The sequence below is a fragment of the Anser anser genome, assembly GCF_964211835.1.
Source record: "Anser anser genome assembly, chromosome: 8".
In the NCBI taxonomy this organism is placed as follows: domain Eukaryota; kingdom Metazoa; phylum Chordata; class Aves; order Anseriformes; family Anatidae; genus Anser; species Anser anser.
In genome coordinates this window covers 32,162,449-32,184,683 of record NC_139728.1, presented here as the reverse complement: position 1 = coordinate 32,184,683, position 22,235 = coordinate 32,162,449, and the positions used below count along the sequence as shown (strand labels likewise).

General features: G+C 41.2%; 2 long non-coding RNA genes across 4 annotated transcripts in view; both read left to right on the top strand.

The window, feature by feature from the left end:
* Nucleotides 1–863: 863 nt before the first annotated feature.
* LOC310903185 overlaps nt 864–22,235 on the top strand; it is a 69,700-nt gene continuing 48,328 nt past the window's right edge. For 2 of the 3 annotated variants that reach the window (XR_014587337.1, XR_014587338.1), the window contains exon 1: nt 892–961. This is a non-coding gene — a long non-coding RNA (uncharacterized lncRNA). Of the gene's footprint in view, nt 962–22,235 lie in introns of all 3 variants that reach the window. The other variant, XR_014587339.1, reaches the window with a different exon arrangement.
* Nucleotides 14,973–21,143, top strand: LOC310903186. The gene is made up of 3 exons (XR_014587340.1): nt 14,973–17,301; nt 18,445–18,896; nt 19,047–21,143. It is a non-coding gene; the product is annotated as an uncharacterized lncRNA (long non-coding RNA).

Genomic DNA, 22,235 nt, shown 5'->3' with positions numbered 1-22,235 from the left:
TTGATGGTCTGCTGGCAATACATCCAGTGTTTTGATGGAAGCTAATACAGCTGACACATGGGAATTAGAAATATAATGATATGATAAAATGCTCTATGAAATACCTCACCATGCTGCTGCGTGCTAATCCTGGCTATATAGGACTCCCTCAAACATGGAACAGGGTGGAACCTGGGAGCTTATTGACTGACTTGGAGCCAGTCTTTACTTTTTCTCATCTCTTCCCTGGTTTTTGTGTTTCTATAAGGTGATAAACTTGAGCTGTGTTCACAAAGAAATATCAGAATTAATAGACTTGATGTGTTTAGGAAAAACACTGTAAGCCTGAAAGTAGGAACTAATTTGAGGTCATTAGTTAATTATGTCACTTTATATTGTGAAGAAGGAAGGCCTTCTTTACGTATTTAACATACTCATCTAAAAAGGACTGGAACGCCAGGAGTCAAATAACATGTCATTAGAAAGTTGAGATTCTTTGAAGAAAAATTAAATCATACCAGGATACATTTTTTCCTAATATCAAAATCCAAGGATTTGCTTTTGAAAGCAGCAGAGTTCTGTTAATGGTCAAAACAATTTAATTAGAAACATGGTGTGGCTCACTTAGTCAGTTCAACTTACACCGTCACAGCTGTAGCACCAATACATGTGCATGAAAGCTTTGATTCAAAAATAGAGTGGAATACTTATAAATGTTATTCACAGTCGTCCTTATGGTTCTGGTAAATGACATTTTCACAGAAAGAACAGATTTTGATCTTGTAAGGGATCTCTGAAATATGTCAGAATTATTCAGGTAAAAAGACAATTCTCAACAGTTTGCTTCTTCATCCCCTCCCCTCCCCTCCCCTCCCCTCTCCTCCCCTCCCCTCCCCTCCCCTCCCCTCCTCCTTCAAAAGTGGGGTAAGAGGGACTAAGAGCATTTTATGGAATATACTTCTTCTGATTCTCACAAGCTTTGGTAAGCTGTAATATATTTATGCACTGTTCCCTGTCTCTGTATATGTGGAATGAACAAGTGTGCTCATGAACAAGTCAGCCAGCAATGTAGAAGAATGCCTGTGTAGCAGATAAAATATGCCATTGCTTAATGTCATTCAGTGTAGACAATAACAGATCATTTTTGAAGTTAGATTGCTCCTCCCCTCCTGAAAATGGCGTAAGTGAACCCTTACCTTTGGTTATCAATTTTTTACAAAACTGTTTTTTTAGGTATAGTAGTTGCTTTTGGCCTTGGCCTTTCTGTAGCGACAGCAATGTTCCATGGAGTTTACTCTGTGGAGGCGGTTGTTTCTGTTGTTAAATGATGCTGTGTTTGTTTTATGTGTGGTTAAAAGCTGTCGTGGTTATTTTTTCAAGAGGAAGACTTACCTTTTGGGTGATCTTGTGACAAGTTTCCTTTTCGTGACTGGTGCTGTAATGGGGTCTTTTCAGTCTTTGTATTTCCTCAACTCATATTTCTTTCCTGAGGGTGATTTTATTCTGTCCATCAGAATTTTAATCAAGACAGACAAAGGATCATGGCATTATTTTTCTGCTTATTGATCCTTCTTATTTCAGTTTGTTTCACTGATATTTTTATCTATTTTTACTTCATGGATTAAAAAAGAAAAAGAAAAAATTGCTGTGCTCCAGTGGTAGTCTTGTTGAACTACTAAGCTTACTAAGAGTGACAGTGTCTGTATTATTATTTTGGAAGATCAAGTGTTTCCTCTGGGAGAGTGACATTTTCGCACTCCAGCTAGAAAATTAAAAACAGTCTCAAAACACTAATGCCGTGGATATCCAGAGTAGTGTGCTGTGTTTGGAGAAGGCTGATGGAGCTGGTTATTAACCGCTGTGTTACAACCGAGATGTCCACGTGGGATATCTGGAGAACCTTGCCAGATTTTGCTTGGTGGCTTTGGTCTGTCAGAAGCTGTGCCTGAACCCACTGGAATGAGGTTTTGCTCGTGCTGTTTGACACGGAGTATCTGAAGAGCCTTGGTGCTCAGAAGCAGAGGGGGCGGGCAGAGTGTGGGCCACCACACTTGTTCAGTGACCAGCGACACCTCTTAGAAACGTCTTCTGGGTGTGTGAGGGGAAAAGGTGTTAGGATGGAGAAGTAAGATACCCGTGATTTTCTGTTTTGCCGCAGCAATCTGCATGATTTTGCCCGTTGTGTTTAACTCCCTAGTTATGGCAGCTTTATCTCCAAGCGGAGCAGAAAAAGCCAGTGAGGGTTTTCTGCCAATTCCAGCCCCAGGGCAGAAGAACCACTGCCACAGCGTGGCAGGATGGCATGTGCTGCTCCAGGTCAGCGGTGACTTGTGATGGCAGTGGTGCCACCTGCACAGCGCCGCGGGTCCCCAGCTACTGGCAGCGTGGGGCCACGGCAGCAGCACTGGCGCTGCGTTAGGGTTCTGTCGTAGCTGCCCCCTGTTAGCCTCATTTTTCACTGGTCTCATTTCTAGGCAGAGCAGTCCCAATCTGGTTTGTCCCTCTTCCTCGAGGAGGTGTTGCAAGTGTTTGAGGGCCCCACTTACACTTCTGGGAATAGTTTCCAGTTCATGCGTCCGTTCTGAACCAGGGCAGGCAGCCCCGCGCACAGTGGTGTGTCCTGTACTGGGTACCCAACACTGAAAAGTTATCTCATTCTTTTGAGATAAAAGAAGGCTTTCTAACTAAGTGATTGAATAAATGAATGAAAGACAGGAGTTGAAAGGTAGAAAGAGAAAATCTGAACACTACATCAGGATCTTACACTAGAGAAACTTGTGGGTGCTGCCAGTTCAGTACTGTGCCTCGTTTCTTCAAGAATTTTTAAAGGTGTGGTTGTAGTTTTCTTGAGAAAGATCCTCAAAGCAAGGTCAAGACCAAGACCAGATGATGCAAAGTACTGTAAAAATATTTGCCAGCTGCTATCCTTGCCCAGAAGGCTTCTGCTCACTTCCTTGAGCTGGAGGGTGCCTGCTTGCTGCTGTTGGATGAGCTGTGCGCTGTGGAGGTGACCGTACACCAGAGGCCTTAGCAGCCGCACAGCATCTCCATCCTGGTGGGCAACATGTACGGGGTGGGGGGGAGCTCTGCGGAGATGTTGGAGTGTGAGGCAGGGAGGCAGAAGAGTAAAGGGAAAAATTAATGGAGGGAATGTGAAGAGAGAGTGGGAGAGGAACTGTGGGAGAAACAGCAGGGAGAAAGGCACGGCACGGCACGGCATGGCACGGCAGCAGAAATAGTGAACCCAGCAGCAGGAGGCACAGCTTGAAAGGCAGTGTATAATAGACTCAGGCGGTTCAGGAGCCAGTCAGGTGCACAGCAGGATATTAAGCTGGTGAGGGGCTCTGAATGGAAGGGTGAAAGGAGCAGATGATAGCTTTCTTTATTTTTTTTTTTTTTCTTGGGAAATGATCTGTGTGTGCTAATACGATTCCAAGGAGGACTTAATGTGCTTAATTCTCACCAGTTGTATTTGGTGTCTGATACAAAATACTCCAGAAAAGTACAAGGAGCATTACTGTACACTAGTAATTTTTGGATCTTAAGGCAGATAGGAAGATTAAATACAAACATAGTCCCAGTGACAAGGTTTGCACTTTTTTCTACAAATTTGACACAAAGCACATTGTCTTATTTGTTCCAGTGTAGCATTCAGAGCTGTGTTATTTATAACAGAGCAGCAAGACTTGCTTTGCAGAATTTTCTGTGCAAGTCTCACGTTTCCATTCTAGGACAGGGGAGAAATGGTGTCAATGTCCTGATCATTTTCTGCCAGAGAGAAGTAACAGCAATTCCCAAACACAGTTGTACTCTTAAACAAATAGCTATTCAAAGCATGGACCTTTAACATTTTTTTTTTCTTTATGCTCGTGCATTTTACAGGTCATTATTGCTGTATTATCTATTACCATAAAAACTTCAGTGTCTCCATAATGGCTTGAAAACTGTTTCATTAGTATGTTAATATGAAGCTTTTAACAGGCAATGTTTTGTCAATCTTCTTAAAGTGCTGTACATTACAGTCTAAGAATTATGTACTTATTCTTTGTACTTCATGAATGTTAACTGTGACTAGCAAGGATTTCCTTAAAACTTGAAGATCTCTTCCAGACAACGTTTCATTCGATTAAACTCTTCATAACAGACCAGAGGCAAACCATTCAGGACAAAAAATACCTTTTTATAAAAAGCATCCTAATTTTTCTAATTTCTGTTGCATTAAAATCAATCTCTACCATTGAACAAAGAGTATCTGTGTAAAGTTAATTTAGAATGACTGATGCTCCTTAAGTAACAAACCCAGATGTAAATTAAATGAAAGATGAACCTGGTACTGTTTCTTTTTTCAGTCACCAGTGCCAGCTGCATTTCAAGAAGATTAAGAAAATTCATTAAAAAACATAATTCTAGAATTAACTTATTTTCATTTGCTAAACACATGGAAACATATGTAAGCATATGAGTATGAAATATTTAAAAGCATGTGTTTAAGATGCTTTTATACATTAAAATACCCGTCTTTTGGCAGCGAGGGGATGCTGCTCTAGAGCTTCCAGCTCCACAGTCTGCAGCAGCCGTGGCTGTCGGGGGCAGAGCCTGGGCTCACCTGCCCCTGGGCACAGATGCTGCTCTGCCCATTGCCATGCCATCCTGGCTGTCCTGACCTTCCGCAGAAGTAGGCATTGCTTGAAGACAATTATTTTGACACCTGTTGGGATTTAGTATTTTTAAATTAAATTATGTTTTCCCGTTTTGTTCTATAGGAAACTGAGTGGGAATATCGAGTCTCCCTTCTGATCATTACAGAATTTGAGTACTTTTTCAATGTGCACATTTATTTTACCCTTCATCAATCCTTGTTATCTTCATTTGAATGCTTAGCTACACATGATATAATTTTCCATAAGTGAATTTTCCTCCTCCCCACATTTTTTCTAGTTGTTAGAACTGAAGAGTTTTCTTGGTGAGAATACACAACTGACCTCAAAAGTGGTACTGTATCCAACTTAATTTCTTTGGCAGTCATTTATTACACATCATTATTATGGTTTTTCATTGATGGTCCACTGTGACAGCAGTTTCTTTTCATGATTTTATAGTTACTTCAGAAATCAATTAAGTTTATCAATAAATCAAACTCCCCCCCCCCCCCCCCCCCCCCGCCAAGTTAAGACTGTAGTTTGCACTGGTTTTCATTGGGTAAATCCTTGTATTTGATTTCAGTGGGAGCATGCACTTGGTGTGCGTGAGGTGAACGCCGGGCAAGAGGGAACAGGGCATACATACATACATACATACAGCTTCGGGTTCGTGGCAGAGGGATCGAGTAAACCTGGGATCAGAGAGCGGAAAGATTTCCTCTCACTGCCTGACGGTGGTGCTACAGGACCGTGGGAAAAATTGGCCCTCCTCATGGCGTGGCATTGGCTCAGTTCCTGTGTTCCATCTTTTCTTGGGCTGCATCTGTATGAGACTGGCTGTGTCTGATGTTGTTCAAGTGAGAATAAAGATACAATTCATTGTACTTAAGTAGAATCACTGTTTGTAATCAGCTAAATAGAAGGAAGACTAAATCATGCTTACCAGAATACTATGATCTTTGTGTTAACATCCACACCAAGGGAGCAAGCTATCTGACAAAAGTCAAGCAGTAACCCGAGAGCAGACTGCCCTTCTCAACAGACAGGGTCATCTTGTCTATTGGCTGTGAAATTCAAAGTTTGGATGGGTCTAACTTTGACTGATGTAAGCAGATATTTTTACAGTCAATTTTCTTTCTTGTAGATGGCAGCTGGTCAGTCCACCCCATTCTGGCGGAATTCTTGCACAGAGTATCTGAGAAAAACCTTACATTTTTATTACTTCTCATCTGCATATGTCATGGCATATTGTCTCTGAAAATGTCCTTTATTATTCATCCACCTTTCTGAGATACGCAAAATAAGAAGAGCTCAACTATGGATTTTCTTAAAATTTCTAAACTTTCAGACTAGATATTTCATTAATATTAAATGAATATTGCAGTATGGAGGTTCATTTAATTTCAGCTCCAATGAAAATATCAAATCCTGTTTATTTCATTTTTGAGTACTTCCTACTTCTTTATATACTATGAAATAGTCATGAAGGTTGTTTTTATAGTAGAATTCCTTTGCCTAAACTTCTACAGTGGAGACATTATGTCAGAGATGAAGGTGAACAAATTAAGTCAAAGCACACCTTCAGTGTGTGATTGGAAAAACTTTGTGTATCACATCATTAAACCTGAACAGAACACTAATAGTGAAAAGCATTCATCTGGGAAACAAGTAAGTGCATTATTATTATTGGTAAGAAAAATAAGTTCTGCAAACAGAGGAAAGTATATTTCTAAGAAGTCTATTCTATTTCTAAGAATTTCAGAAAAGTCTGTTAGAAATAGAGACTATATAAAGAAAAAAAATATCACAGAATCATGGAACAGTTAAGATTGGCAGGGACCTCTGGGTCTTTCTGGTCCATCCTCTGCTCAGGCAGGGACACTCAGAGCAGGTTGCCCAGGACCATGTCCAGGCGCCTTTGGAAGATCTCTTAGGAGGAGACTCCAACACCTCTTTGGGCAACCTCTGCCAGTGCTCAGTGACCTGCACAGCACAGCAGTGCTTCCTGATGTTCAGATGGACCCTCTTGTGCTCCACTTTGTGTCCATTGCCTCTTCTCCTTTCACTGGGCACTGCTGAAAAAAGCCTGGCTCCATCCTCTTTGTACCCTCCCTTTCTGGTGTTTATAGACATTGATAAGATCCCCCTGAGCTGCCTCTTCTCCAGGCTGAGCAGTTCCAGCTCTCTCAGCCTCTCCTCACAGGAGAAGTGCTCCAGGCCCTTCATCATCTTGGTTTTTCACTGGACTCTCCGTAGCTCCGTGTCTCTCTTGTACTGGGGGGCCTAGGACTGAAACCAACACTCCAGGTACGGCCTCACAAGTGCTGAGCAGTGCAGAAGGATCGCCTGGCTTGGCCTGTTGGCAATGCTCCTCCCAGTGCAGCACAGGACACTGTTAGCCTTCTACAGCTAAGTTTACGTATGATAGAAATACAAGGTAGAGGTAGATCTCTAGGCTTAATTACTGTGCCTACATATGTGAAATCTAAATCCTTAATTATTTGACTGGTCTTTAAAGGTCCTGGTACTTGAAAGTCAGCTCCTGAAGAACCAATGCGGAAATGAGAGGGAGGGGATTACAGGGAGTAAGGAGCTGAAGGCATTTGGTAGTGGCGGTGGTTGTTTTTGCCTGATTTTGTTGATGCACTGTTACTACAGTATGATTTCATTGCTACTGCAACTGACAGGCATTTTATGTATTTATCTATCACAATAATCTCTAAGATACATTGATACATATATAACACTTTAGTGTATTGTTACTATATGAGCTCTCTGCCACTCAGAACAAGGGGAGTATTTAGATGTGCCATATATTACAATGCTGAAGTAAGAAATGCTGTACTATTGTAGTAGTATCAAGCATAAGGAACATTAGAAAACCCACTTCTATGAATAGATGAAAAAGTTTGCTTCCTTCTTAGATATAACTTTCTCTGCTATTCTGCCTTTTCTACGCTTTTTTGCCCTTTACAGTTAAAAGGTAGGATGGTTTTGTCCTACTTTCGTCAGTTAATGATAATTTTCTCTTCAGAGAGCAGGACTAGGATTTTTTTTTTCTTTTTAAGTTTAAAAATAACAAAATTACTTCATGCAGGCCATATGTCAGGAAAAAAAAAGAGGTAAGAAAGATGAGGGGAAATTCAGAGTAAAGAATGTTGGTAGAATTGTTGGATTTGGTCCCTCATTTTTTTAGGTGATTTATTTACAACATCAATCTGTTACTTCTTTAAATGGGCTTATATTCTACAATTGTAATTCAATAATGACTTTCATATGGAAAATTTCCATCTTAATGTGGAGTGAGATCATGGTTAATTGAAAACTAACAATCCTGATTATCTGAAACTTAAAGAAGCAAACATTTTGGAAGAGTTAGCTTCAGCTATATTTTCTGGGAACCAGGTATTCAATGATAAACACAATGAAGAACCACTTATGTAGTCTTTAAGGTGTGTTGTTTTTTTTCTTGTCATGTCTGTCCAGTGAAAGTATGTTACGTTTCTTGCCACTGCTTCAAGTAGTTGCCATTGCTCCAACAAGAACAGAAAAGTCCACGGAGCATCTCCTCATGAAAGTTTTCTTTATGAAGTATTAGAGTTATATATCATGCATTATTCTTACGAGTTTGGTCACTTGCTTCAGGAGATCAGGCTCTTAACATTTCCTCAATTGCCTTAAGGGTTTCATATTTATGTTGCCTTTCTTTTAGTACAAAGTTTGTGGCAAATGTGCTAGAGATTGAATATAAGTTAACATTAGAGAAAGGCAAACAAACAGGAGGATGGTTGCCACTACAGGGAGAACTGGAACTTCCCCATGGCACACTGTGTTAAGCTCTACCTACTGTGAATTATTAGAGGAATTCTTAGAGTTTAAAACTGTCACTAGGCTTTCAGTGCAGCAATGCATTCTGGCCTAGGTCTAGAATCAGTGTGGTGAATTTCCATAAGTAATAGAAATTTTAAAAATTGCTTTAAAGGCGTCATCCTCCAGGTTTGTAATATACCTGTTAACTAATTACAATGAGAGAGTCTTTCCTATAAGAGTTGGTTCTCGCATATTCTTAACTAATGACCTTACTGCACAGCTAGATCCTACAACTGTTCTTTTGTAGGAGATACATCTTCTTTATATTATGGAAGGCTACTACCACAAAAAAAAAAAAAAAATCCAACCAATAGAGCCCTCCCCCCTCCCCCCCAAACAATAATCCACTAGTTTCTTTCTCCTGTGCATCTTTCCTCCCTCCTTTCCCCTAGATGAATCAGGGCATTAGCTCTCAGATAGAAAATACTATATTTAACCTGTCACTTCTGTTCTGGCACAGATCGACAGTGTATGAAACAAATTTAAATCTAAATTTGGCAGTAGGTTGACATCTGTCTTCAGAGACATGCCTTGGGAGACAGTGAGACAACACTAGGAAAAATATAATTTCTGAAAGAAATTATAATCACTGAAAGAAATGGTTACTGCTTTTTTTTTTTTAAATTAAATGTGTAAGATAAGAAGTCATACATCATTGCACTGTATCCAGAAGTGATTTTTTTGGTTCGTTTATTTTTTTTTTGTATTGAAAGAAAACTACAGGTAGCATATCATTTACTGAGGGCATTGGGATGTGTATCACAGCCAATCTGGCTAAGTTGCTTGGCTGAACTAAAAGGGTAAAACTAAATAGTGTGTTGGCTGACGTTCTGTGAAAGGAAAAGATTAGCATCAGACTAGAAAAGACAAGAAAAATCTCCATGGAGGAAGGGATGGTCATAATTCTTTCATAATATGCCGAGAAGTAAAAAAAAAATCAGCCATAAATAAGATGAAACTTGTTGTACAAGAGATGTCACCATGCACATAAGCAGGTGTGATATCTGCTGTTAATCTCACCCAGAACTGCTGGGTGCCTCATGAAAGACCCTCGTTCCTGGCCCCGTGTTGGCAGAGTGGTCGTGCTGCTTGGTATGGAGGTGACGCCCAGCGTTCCTGCGTGTGGAGAGCTGTGCAGAGCTACATCAAGCCTTCGCAAACACATGCTTTGACATTGGAGCAGATACTTGTGGGCCTAATTCTAGGAGAAGTTTAGCTATTTCCAAGATAAAATTTGGATACAAATATGACAGTTGTGCTGATGCTTACAAACCATACAAAAGTAGTTAAATAAATGTGCAACGATGATAATGCTTATCCTTTCAGTTGGGGAATGAAAATAAAAAAAGAATTGCTAATTGTGTTTAGCTCTTTTTAATACCCATCCTCATGCTTGATGTGTGTCATGCCATACATTCTTTTTGTTGACATGGATCTAGGCGATTTGGCCTGTTTTCTGCAATAGATAATAACCTACTCAGAGGATGAGCAACATGACAGCCAAACTCAAATGCTGCATAGGGTTACACAAATGTAAATCACCACAGAGAAAGGTAGTCATTACATTCAAGAGTTTCTTGAGTTTCTTGAAGAGAAAGAAAGCAGAATTCTGAAAAAAAAAAAAATTGAAGAAGAGTGCTTGAGAACTGTAAGAGCTTTACATCAGCATCAAATGAAAAGACCAAGATTACTGAAAATGTGAGACAAATGCATGCTCAGTTCTTAGAAAGCAAGAAACAAAGCCATTTGAGTATTCACTAGGTCAAAACTTCTGTGCTTGACATGTTACTTTGACACGGGGTTGGGTAAGTCTTGATGGTGGAAACGTGAAGATACTGTAAAGGAAAGGCAAAGAACTGTTTCCTAACTTAAGCCACTTTGCCTGCAAAAAGCCAATAATGAATAAAGCACGTCAGTGTGAATTTTGAAATATATCCTGGTTCAATTAGGCTAAGATCTTATCTAGAACCATAAATGCTATATATATATATATTTAAATGAATGCTAAAAATAAATTGCCTAGTATGTTTTTCTCTATACACAGAAATTACTTTTTTACTGTATTATTTATAAGTATTCTTTCCAAGGGCACTTTACAAGTTGCCTTTTGCTCTGAAAATTGGCTTTAAAATAAATGTGAAGTTTAATGTGTTTTGGATCTGAGAGAGAATTCATTTCCATATTGTGTTTCTCTACTGTTTGTAGACATTTTGCAGGATGTCGTAAGTTACAGCTGTGTCACTGATTCCTCAGTTTATGACCTCAGTGACACCAAAGCTCATCAACTGTGTTCTTTTGATTTATACTTGTGATGAATAGTAAATTAATAAACCATGCACAAAATGTAATTGAGTTCAGCTCACTCCCCTTAAGCTGTTTATTCTTCAGGCTAAGTGGAATAAAAAACAAAAACGGTGTTGCAGAAGATAAATCAATTACACAGAGCCATGTGAATTGACTGGATTTATCTTGTTTGTCCAGGAGACAGTGAGGAGGCAATGTGATCATTGTCTGTGAGAACCCTTTGTGAGGAATTTTTTTCTGTGACTGCAAGCTGATGCTACAGACAAATTTAGAGAATAAACAAGTTGCAATTATTTAACAGCCAGTGTAACTTGCCACAGGAACAGCCCACTTAGAGATCTGGTCGATCACTTGAAGTCACTGAATCAAATTGTATGTCTGTGCTCTAGTCAGACAGAAGCTATGGGTTTCATGTAAGAATTACAGAATTAAAATTGGTTGCATTATCTAGAAGGTCAGACTAGATAACCACAGTAGTCTTTTTCTAGCTGTAAATCAGTAAATGCTTATTTTTGTCCCAGATGTCAATGGGTATGATTCTGAATGCACATAAGCTGCTGCTCTGAGGAGTAATTCCTTTGGTCTGGTTCCTCCCACTTCTAGATTTCTCTCTCAATAGGTGTATTACCTCACTAACTTTTGCACTAGAGCATAATATATTTAAAACAAGCATGTTTATTTCTGACTGTCATTGTTTCACACAATCAGGCTAAACCCAAATCCTATCAAATCGTGTTTTTCTTCCAGGAACTGCTATCTTACATTTGCAATATGAAATTAGTAACCAAAGCTTCTAGTAGAAGACATACAATCACCTTGCTGTCTCAAATGAAATGTTCGAACTGTGAGTGTTTATGGAAATGCTGAAACTTGAGGTCACTTTCATAATTTGAGCTGAGCTCTTGTATAGACTTAGTGCAAGGAGGTAATATTTCTTAAGAGCACTCATTCTTAGAAATCACAAAACTGTGATACTAGACCCTCTTTTCATATTCACCTGGCTAAAAAAAAAAAAAAAAAATTGCATTAACAACCTCACTGCAGTCTCTTATTTAGCCCTGATTTTTCGGTGATCCCAGAACAGTAAATAACTGGTATTTTGGGTGGAATGCCGTGGCATTAAGTATTTACATCGATAAAATAAGTACTGCAAATCTGTGCAGTTACCTGTCCATTTTCTTAGAGCTAGATTTTAGCACCGCACCAAAATGGCTTGAAATTCCTCTGCTGTGAAGGCAGCAGACTCCAGATGCCCCCTGTGCCAAGGCTATGTGCAGCAGGAGAGCACGGTGCTGCCTGGGTGGCTGCGTGCATCGTGCCGCGCGCTGTGAGAATGGCTGAGGGGCTTTCTGCTTCTCTCCAACCTCCTGTGACACGGAAGTGTTTTCCTGGCTGCTGGCTGCCATTAACACATCTTCTACTTTGATTATGGTCATTATGTGTTTTCATACATACAGTTAATTATGCCTCTGGTGTATTTTGCATAAATTCTCTGCGTGTATGTGTTACTATGGAAATATATCCGCTATGTATTGGTGGCTGTTACACAGAAATCTGCCTATAGGCCCCAGATCAAATCACAGAAGAATAACTTATATGTATTGCTATCAGTATTAGCATCACTGGTGGTATTAGGAAAAAAAAGGAATACAGTTCAGAATATTTACCTGTAAATAGCTTTCCCCCCTCCATTATTTTGTCTGTGTAGAATTAATTAGTTAGCAATATCTAATTTAGTTAGAAAAAACTTCCACAAAAATAGACACAAAATACTTTATTAAAGTCATATGCTAGACAAATGTTAAATATTTTATAGGCTTATCAGCAGTGCATGAAACTTCTTTGATGTGCTTAGTCACCATTTGTAGGTAATATCTGTAATTTATTGGAGAAAAAGCAATTGAAATACTTAGAGTAAGATAAATGATCATTTTAGCTGGAGTATAGAGTCCATAATTACGTTATGAACAGATTAGGAAAAATAACATTTCATCATATCTCCTGTTCAGCATTTACAGAAATTCTGGATATTTATTTAATATTTAAATAGCCCGTCTCCAATAGTGTTTTCATTGTTTGGTGTGGTCTAGCTGTTCTCTGACAACTTCCATCATTCATCCAGATTATTTCTGCATTTTAAATTCTCTTTAATCTGCTGAGTATTTTTAGCCATGCATTAGCTAAAATACACTGTTAAATGGTTCATAATTAAAAACAGGCCTGACTTCAATGTTTCTTACAAGTGCACACAGTGACCCGAAGTTTCACCGTTCCTGTGCTGCTGGCCATGCCAGAGCAGGGGAAATGCAACGTCACAGAACGTCCCACATCGGCACCCGCCGTCCCCAGTGCCCCCGCCTCGCCCCCTGGGCTGTGCCAGCACTGCGAGAGCTTCCAGGGAGCCGAGCTGCTGCCTGCGGCACCTCCGCCCTGGCGAAGGTCAGGCCTGGGAGAGCGCAGTGAGCGGCCATGCTCCTGTATGTCTAATGAGAGAGCTCTGCTTTGCTCTGCAAGTGGTTTTTCTAGGTATGAACATGCTCCCACTCTGCCTTGGTGGAGGACCGGGATGTGGGTGAGCTGGAGTGGGAGCAGCCAGTGCTCGACAGCTCACAAGTCTCCTCTTCAAACAGGAACATCCTTCACAGGCTAGACATGTAAAAATGCTTAGCCCAGAGGACCTCTTCACCTAAGCAACAGTATAGCTGATGAGGACCTTGAAACTGCTTGAATTAGCCAGCTGATAGGAGCAGTGCAAATTTATACAAGGACTGTTCATGATGTGTTTTCTGGAAATGAAAGGTTTGGTATCGTCTCTTAGTTTCAGCAGTGATTGTGCACCAGCTGTGCTTCTTGTCCAGGGCCTGTGTCTGTGCCTGCTCCACTGCATGCGCCCTCTTCACAGCACAGTGCTGGAAAGGAAGCATGCGGCTCCACCTGAAATGCCCATCTTGTCTGATCTCACCCACCAGAAGGTGTCACGGAGGTTTCTTCCCACTGCTGGTACAGCTACATCTGAAATACTGACAGTAGCTGCACCATATGCACACAATTCTTAGGAGAATTTGTCACTTTTGGTGTGGCAGAGCTACAACTGGGTGTGCATGCATGTTAACTAGTTAGTTCTAATTTCACAGGTTGGCCTGTTAGGCACGTGAACTTAGAAATGAAATGAGATTCCACCGAATAGCTTTAGTTCTGCAAAGTTACTTACAGCTTGATGAAGGATACACAAACTTATTTTTTACTGAAAAATAAATAGTAACACTAAGTCCTTTTTTTTTTTTTTTTTTCATTCTGACATTTGGTAGTGTAAGCCATTAAAACTTTTCTCCCTGTGCATCCTGCACCAGGCCAATTTGGCATCTCAGGTCTTGGCATTAGCTCTGATCTCTTGGTGGTGACAAAATATCAGATGTTGAAAACTTGATGAGCAAGGTAGGGCTGTTGTACCAATTCCAGCTGGCAGCCAGTCCAGGAGCTCATTCGCTATAGTCTGGGGTACAAAGAAATCTGCATGCACGTGGGGAAAGGCTAGGCAGCGCTGTGGGTGGGTGGCTCAGGCCTGGCCAGCTATGTGGGGGGTGAATAGGACACAGGTTAAGTTTTACTGTTCTTCAGGCGGTGTAGAAGCGCATCCTTGAAAGAAGGTAAGGCGTTATGTCAGTGTTTGGCTGAGAAATGCTTTTTGGTCATAACTGTGCTTATTTAGAGGGAATGGCGGTGAGCCCACAGATGGGCAGGTAGGGGAGGACCGCACTGTGGTGCTCAGGATGTATTTTCTCTGAAGGCCCCTTCGTAAGTCTAAGCGAGACTGACAACGTAAGCTACACTTTTTTCTCTGAAATCTGGGGCACAGCATGCCCCTGTCACGGATGCAAAGCTGTAGTTGCTGGAGAGACAGTACAGGTGAGCTCCTGGGGCTGTGCTCTTCAGCTTCACCCAACGCCCTCATCGGTGCCGGTATGTGCCTGCTCCCCAGGGGCCCCAGGCTGCACCCCCCCGGGGTCAGGCCCTGCCCTTTCCCCCAGGTTGGCATTCATGTAGTGCGTAGGTCAGACTGCACATTGTCCAACGAGTTATCAGTGGAGGGACAGGAACTGAAAAGTACAGGCTGGTCAAGACTGAGCTCTATAGAACCCTCAATATACAGAGGTAATTAAATATTGTACTTTACTAATTAATAGCTGCTTGTTTCTGGTAATTTTCCTGGTAATATTTTTCCTTGAATTGTTCAGACAACGGTTTGTTTTCCTCTTCTTGGTAAATCAAGTTACCTGGTAACAATATTTTAAAGCTAAATCATGACTAATTTGTTCTAGTTGTCCAATGTTGCAAAAATAATTCCCTTTTTAAAAGGGTGTTAGGCCGTGGTGGGCACACGCCGCTCCGTGTCCTGGGAGCCCTTTCTGGACCCGGTGTGGGGGTGCCAGTGAGGTGAGTACATCAGGATGGAGCGGGCAGGGCATTGGCTTCGATGCTGAGCTGCAGGGACAAGTCCTTGTCAATTGTAAAGTTTGTATCCCACCTAGTGCTTTACTTACTAAAAGCCTAAATATGTAGTCCAGGAAAAAAAAGTGCAATTTACTAATTGGCTTCGAAGAAGACAAGTAAACTTGCAGAAGGTGCAGTGAGTTAGAGGTAAGTTTTGCCCCTTGTATAAGGAGATCAAACCCTTAAGGAGTATTAGGATTTTTTTTGCACCGTTTTTGCTTTTTTCCCACTGTTTTAAGCCTAGTCTTTCTATACATGTTTGTTAAGTGATAGTCAGTCCCTTAGAATTAACCAGAGCAACTGCAGGGAAGTGAGGTTGATACTCTCAAGTTTTCTGGAGAAAAAACATTTAAATTTTGCTTAATGTATCATTTAACTTATCATTCCAGTAGATGGCAGCATATATTCAGTGTTTAAAATAAATGAATGTAAAATCATTAGGAAAATGAAAGAAATGCTTACAAAAGTTCAAAATGTACTCTTACGATGTTGTTTACAAGCATCTATTTTTGATATAATCAGGAAATATTTGATAACTATTGATCTTAATGCTAATAAATCCTTTTAGAAGTTGTTGAGAAGCACACTGCAGGAGTTCAATAGAAAAATTTTAGTGAAGTAATTGGAAGAAAGCCTGTTTGACTGTAGGGTATTTTTTTCAGGCCTGAAACGCAAATGAGAAAAGCAGGGGTGTGGCGCTATTTCCCTCCCCCCCCGGAAAATTAAGGCCTGTGATCCATAGTTTAGTCTAGAATTAATGCTAAAACAAGGATTTGATTCAAGCTATTGAAAAGCAAGTGTGCCTTGAAATATTATTTTTCGATGCAGCCCATGTTGCAGCTCCACAAAGAAGTGCCAAAGGATGCTCCCTGTCGGTCTGTGGACGTGGCCCTCTTGCTGCCTGCAGTGGGAGATGCCCTCTGGTGCAGGGTGGCCGGCGGCGGCTCAGCCGAGGGATCCACGGGGCAGGGATGGTTCCTCACACCGCTGCGGGCATTTGGCCCTGCGGAGGTCTCCTGACCTCAGGATTGTGTGCAAATATCAGCTTTTGTAACAAAATCTTGTGTCTTCTAGGTATACTTAGCAAAACGTGATGCTAATGCAGGGGGACATAATTTTTTGTATTACTCCTGACTGTAGTTTCAATATTTCTTTCTGTTTATTGCCAGTACTTTCCTTCTACCTTTGCAATATCTTTTTTTTTTCTTTAATACATAGCTTTTGCTGCTTTTGCACTTATTTATTATACGTACATTATCCTTCAACTGTTTGCACTGATGTGTTTTGGGGACTTTTACCTTCAAAGATAGGGAAAGAAAGGAAACAGATTTTTTTTCCTTTTTTCTTTCTTTTTTTTTCTTTTTTCTTGTTTTGGAGCTGGTCAGTGCTGCCCCCAGAGTGGGCTGATTGGCAGCTTCTTTTGTGAAAGCCTTGCCTTAGTTAAAAACCCTTGCTTTATACTACTACCACCACCTGCCAGTGCCATCTATGCAGCCCCTTCCCATCCGTGTGTAAAAGCAGGCAGTGAGCAAGCTCACCCTGCTGGTGGGGCAGCAGTGGGAGAGGTGGGAGCTGGCCTGAGTCACGTAGCGCAGCAGATGTGGGAGCTCTGCTTATGGCACGGAGCGTGGCCTACGCTGCTTTCGTGGAGGTGGAAAAAGGTTGATCCTTCCATGTGCACAATCACCTTGCAGTGGCTGACACATGTATGTGATCATGTCAGCCATCACCCCACTGATGTCCAGAGATGGCGAGGTCTGTGGGTAACTTCGTGCAGCCAAGGGCCATGATGAGAAGAGGGTGGCTGTGAACTGTGCTGTTGTCACTTGTTCCTTCCCCTCTGGCTTCAAGCATAGATATAAAGTCGAGTATCAATAGATGTTACCAAAGACCATCCAATTAATTTAACTCTTGCTCTTCATCCATTCTCTGCTACCATGGGGCAGAGTATGGCTACAGGCAGGAGGGTTCTTTGCTGACTGGAGGTGCTTTGAGATGTCTTGTGTATATGAAGCAGGTAAGTATGCACACCAAAACAAGTATGTAATACATACAAGTATATAGGTATATATGCCCACACAGGTGTGTGTACACATAGGTGCACAAGAGCTGCCTTCCTCTCTCTTTTGTTGTATTCCTGGTTGGATTCTGATAGCTCTGCACTTGGAAGGAGGCCAGGGTGCTACAGTGTGTCCTGCCCACTTACTGCTGCGTGAACAGAATGAAATGAGTGGTCCATTATAGTGTTAAAGTCTGAGCGATTTGGTGTGCCCACAGCCGCAGCGTGAATGCAGGGACACGTGGTCCAGCTCCCGATAAGCAATGCTGCCTTACATTACTGTTTACAATGGTGAACAGCATGGAGCAATTCTCCTGAGGCAGGTGGTATGCTAGATGATGCTCTTGCTCTTCTCCATCTCTATTTTTCCAGAGCCTCTTAGAGATAAAGCTGTAAGGTGTATTTTACATACCTGTCTGCAGGGGATGTTGCCCACATGCTGTCAGGACCTCCTGCTGGCAGCTGGCATCGGTTCTTGCCCGTTGGGCTGCTGCAACCTGTGGAGCCAGCATGCAGTGTCCTGTATGTGACAGATAAGCCAGGTTCTTGCTGAACTCTTCTTGAGCAATTTCTCTAATGTATTAGACATAAACAATCTTTCTTTCAGAGTCAGGCGTGCATGTCTCATTCTAATTATTTTTTCCCCTCTAACCCATTTTAGTTCAAGTTGTTGCCACAAGCGGTGGTGATAATGTACTTTTCATTGTTACTATAGAGAGGGGATCTACTATAATTATTGCTTAAATTGAGTTTTTTTATTCATTGTAAATGTTAAAGTATCTGGATGAATGATAATGGATTCATACTTCGACCAAATACTTCATTTTCAGGCCGGGCAGAGTTACCTCTTCTGACACTGTCACCCTCCTGTCATGGGTGTGCAGGACAGGGTCTGGCCATGCTGGGGGCACAGGCAGGAAAGGAGGCAAGAGGCATGGCACAGCATCAGCACCAGCCATGGCAGCCTGTGAGGTGCTGTGTCTTCCATGTGCACACAGAGAGCTGCAGTGCTCATTGTCCCCTTGGGAGACAGTCTTGTTCCTTAGGCTTGGCCATCAGCCGGGTGCAGGTAGCTTACCTCTTCTTCCACGTCTCTTCCAGAAGTACTGTGTATATACTGCTGGAAAACATCAGAGAAAACACCACTCCAGTAGTGCTGTCTGCTCGGTGGTTGAGTCATCACCTGGATGAAGATGTGCCACTGCTCAGTGTAATGTGATTTAAAACCCTGCTGGCTGCTTACAGTTGCGCTGTGTCACTTGGCAGTTGTGTTGTGATGCTTTACAGAGCTACAGCTGAGCTCTGTGTGCGAGGTGTGGTAGTCTCAGACCTGGCCCGACTAACCTTATGCTATCGGGAGTGCTATCAGCTCTCAAATCTGGTTTAGTATCATCTATTTCAAATACAACTATCCTTACATCTGGGTTAGCTCCCTGCCAGCCTGGACAGGGATGTCAGCTTCCATGCCACCTTGTAATGCTATGACCATTTATGAGTGTGAGCAGAAGACAGCTGAAAATGGGAGCTGCAGCTGAGAGGAGAAGCTGATGCTGGTAAGTCAATCAAATTGCTGTTTTGTCAAGGCCACAGAAGGAAAGCTTTAGCAAAGGGACACAAAAGCAATGGGCCAAACTGTCATTTAAGTGTTCATTTATCCTGGGGTTCATGTTAGGACCTTGAAAATCCTCCTTTTCTCCCTTCAGACTCTTTCTGACTAATGAAGATATTAAGAGACCTCTCCTTGGAGACTGAAGCACCACTCATTAAGTGTCATGAAAACTGCTGTGGAGCAATAAAATAGAATAGCCTCACCTTTACTACCTTAACACCGTTTGAGCAGGCAGTCGCTTGTTTTCTGTGGGTCTCTATGGGATGCTCAGTGTGCCCCAGTCCCGTTTGAAGCCCACAGCTCAAAGGTGTTCTGCTTTTTCTACAAATCTTGACAAATGGTGAACGTGTTGATATGGGACTTGCGGAGTTTCAGTCTGAGACCTAGCTCAGTAGCCTTCTGGGTATCTGAAGGCACTTCATTATGTACCAAGAACTTGTAAGAATGAGTTTATGCATTCATTTCTGTAAGGTGAATTCCCAAGAGAATGAGACTTAAACGGTGATACATTCTATTCATGTATGTCTTTTCCAAAGATCTTTGAAACCTCTTGGATAAGCCAAACTAAGCTTGAAAGACGGATGGAAATATTTAAGATAATCAAGTGCCTGCTTTCAAAAAACATGTAGGAAACTGGGTGGGTGGAAAACATCAACTTAGCCAAATGCTGATGTTTCTTCTGATGAAATTAGTCCCTGAGTGTGACCAAAATTTATACGCAGTCTCAGTCAAGCCCATCTCCAACTTCTTGGTGAATCCCCTATTTGGAGAAAAATCTTGCCCTTGCATAACCAACAGGGCAGATCTGCCTGGGAAGATATATAGAAGCACTTTCACTGCACTTCTTTTGCTTTTTTTTTTAACAAGGTAAAGAATTATAAATAATGGTATTAATAGTGCTCTATTTTCCTAGCTCTGTCTTTAATAAAAATCTAATGAAACTATGTCAAAAAGGGTGAGTAAGTGTTAGATGTATAATTAAACCTTCCTATGTAATATGGGGCACTGCAAGATCAAATGAATTATGAGATTCCCCTCTGGATACATTACCTTACTGAAAGTTGTCAATATTTTTTTAACAAGACTGAAAGGATGTGGATTTTTCGAAGAATTGGAAAGTTTTAAGTCACTTAGCTATCAAATATTAGCTCTGAAAGAAAAAAGTAAAATCTATAAAAATAAATATTGATTGTTTGGGGGAGAACAAGTGGTGTCTCTAGCTGTCTGGAGACAGCGTTGTGTTGTTGTCCTGAGCTCTTTGTTTACAAGTTCATTGCCAACGTTTAGTTCTTCACTGATTTGTGGTTAATAAAAAGATGAAGAATGATTGATGACACTTGAAATGAAAACAATGGATGCTTGATTTTGCCTTCTTTATTACATCCTTAAGGAAAGAAGAAACAGGTATAAGGAGCCCTTCACAGCTGGGGGAAGGAAATGAGGCTCCAGGAAGACTTTTGAATGCTGCTCTAAACAGATTCCAGACAGTGCAATGGAGCAAAGCATCTTCTAAAGTGCAGGGAAAAAATAAATATTTTTAGAGGATTTCAGTGTATTTAACATAAAACATCTTGATTTATAAGAGTTTAATTATTACAATCATTAAAAGACTGTGATTATCATTAAAAGGCTATTATCAGAAATGAAATGCTAAAAACAAATGGTATATATTAAATAGGATCATACATATTTCATAGAACATATTATACTGCAAAATAAGTTGTCATGTAGCCATGGCAATGACTTTTAATTTACCCTTTTTGATGCCTTAATGTACCACTCTGCATGTTTTAGTGTCAAGCTTCTGAACATGCCCAGCACTCAAAAGTTCCAACTGAGAATGAATATAAAGGGGCAATTATACACCTAACTGGTCACTTGCATATATGAATATTGTTTACTGGCATAGGATGCGTCCCCAGAGTTGCTGCTGTTTAAGCAGAAGCTGGCAGATTTAGAAGGTCTGGCTTTTTTGTATCGAGGACCTTGGTGGACATGGCTGCACCACTCCAGTCCTGGGCGCTCAGCCCCGCAGGACTGTTCTGCCTGCTGCCTGGGGGTGTGCTGGCCTTGCTGCAACGCGTGCCTGCGGGGGGCTGCTGCTGCGTGGGGACAGACCCATGGGAGGTGGCAGCTTGGCGGTGCTGGGGTTGCAGCGTGCCTCTTGGTGAATGGGATGGTAGTGCTGTACTGTAAGTTACCTTATTTCTTTCTGGCCTGGCTGAGGGAAACAGCGGTTGTCGGATGTGTTCTCCCCTATCCCATGTGGCTCCTGCTCAGGGGTGGGATGTGCGTGGCCAGGGGTGTCCCCTTGTGGAGCCCCATAAAATTCTGCTGCAATATGGCTCTCCGCATGGCAGTGCGTGTCCATGTAGCAGTGCATTTAGTACCTCACTGGGTGAGTATTCATGAAAGTGGTGTTGGCATGACGATTGGAGCTCAACCTCTGACATAGCTCCAAAAAAAGAAAAAGTTAATTTTCTTGACTTCTGCTGCTTAGCATTCAATGATTGATGCCTCATGAGCTTAACTTTCAATATCAGGTTTTCCATACAGTTCCCAATACAAGGCATTTAAGCTTCAAATATACATGCCTGGATCTCACAAACCATGGACGAATATATTTATTAAGACCTAGATTGTCTGTACTTCTAGACACCTAACAAAGACAGTTTTCAGAATATAATTAAAATGAAAAGAGTAATGTTGTCTTCTTAATTAAATTCAAAGCTAGGATAGGTAGGAATGTTTTTATTGTAGACTATAGAGCTACTCCTGATTGTATTTCTTCTGAGTGGCTGACATCTGGCTACAACAACTTTAAAAAAAAAAAAAAAGGGAGGGTTGAATTACATTTGTGCACTTAAATTTCATATCTTTATAAATATCCTTTTCCTTATTCATTTTATGCCCATCTCTTTTTATTTTGAGTTTTGTCGCTGATTTTTGTGTCAAAGAGATGATAGGTACAGTATGTCTGATAAGATCCAACTGAGATTAAAATAAATTCTGTTTTGTTGTGCAGAAGAGAGCAGGTTTTACATACCAGATCTCATAAAAACAGAAGAGATGTATGTGTAGTGGGTGCTGACGTCTCATTTACCCTCTCATTATATTGCCTGGAATGAAAGCAAGTGCTGCTCAGTCCTCATGCTGCAGAGGGCATTTTGTCACAAACACTTCGCTGAGGTCGAGGAGCTTGGATATGCAATTATCCACATGAATTTCTTCCTGGTGCAGCGCAATTCCTTGTAAACTGCCTTTCTTCTGTCATACTTTGCTA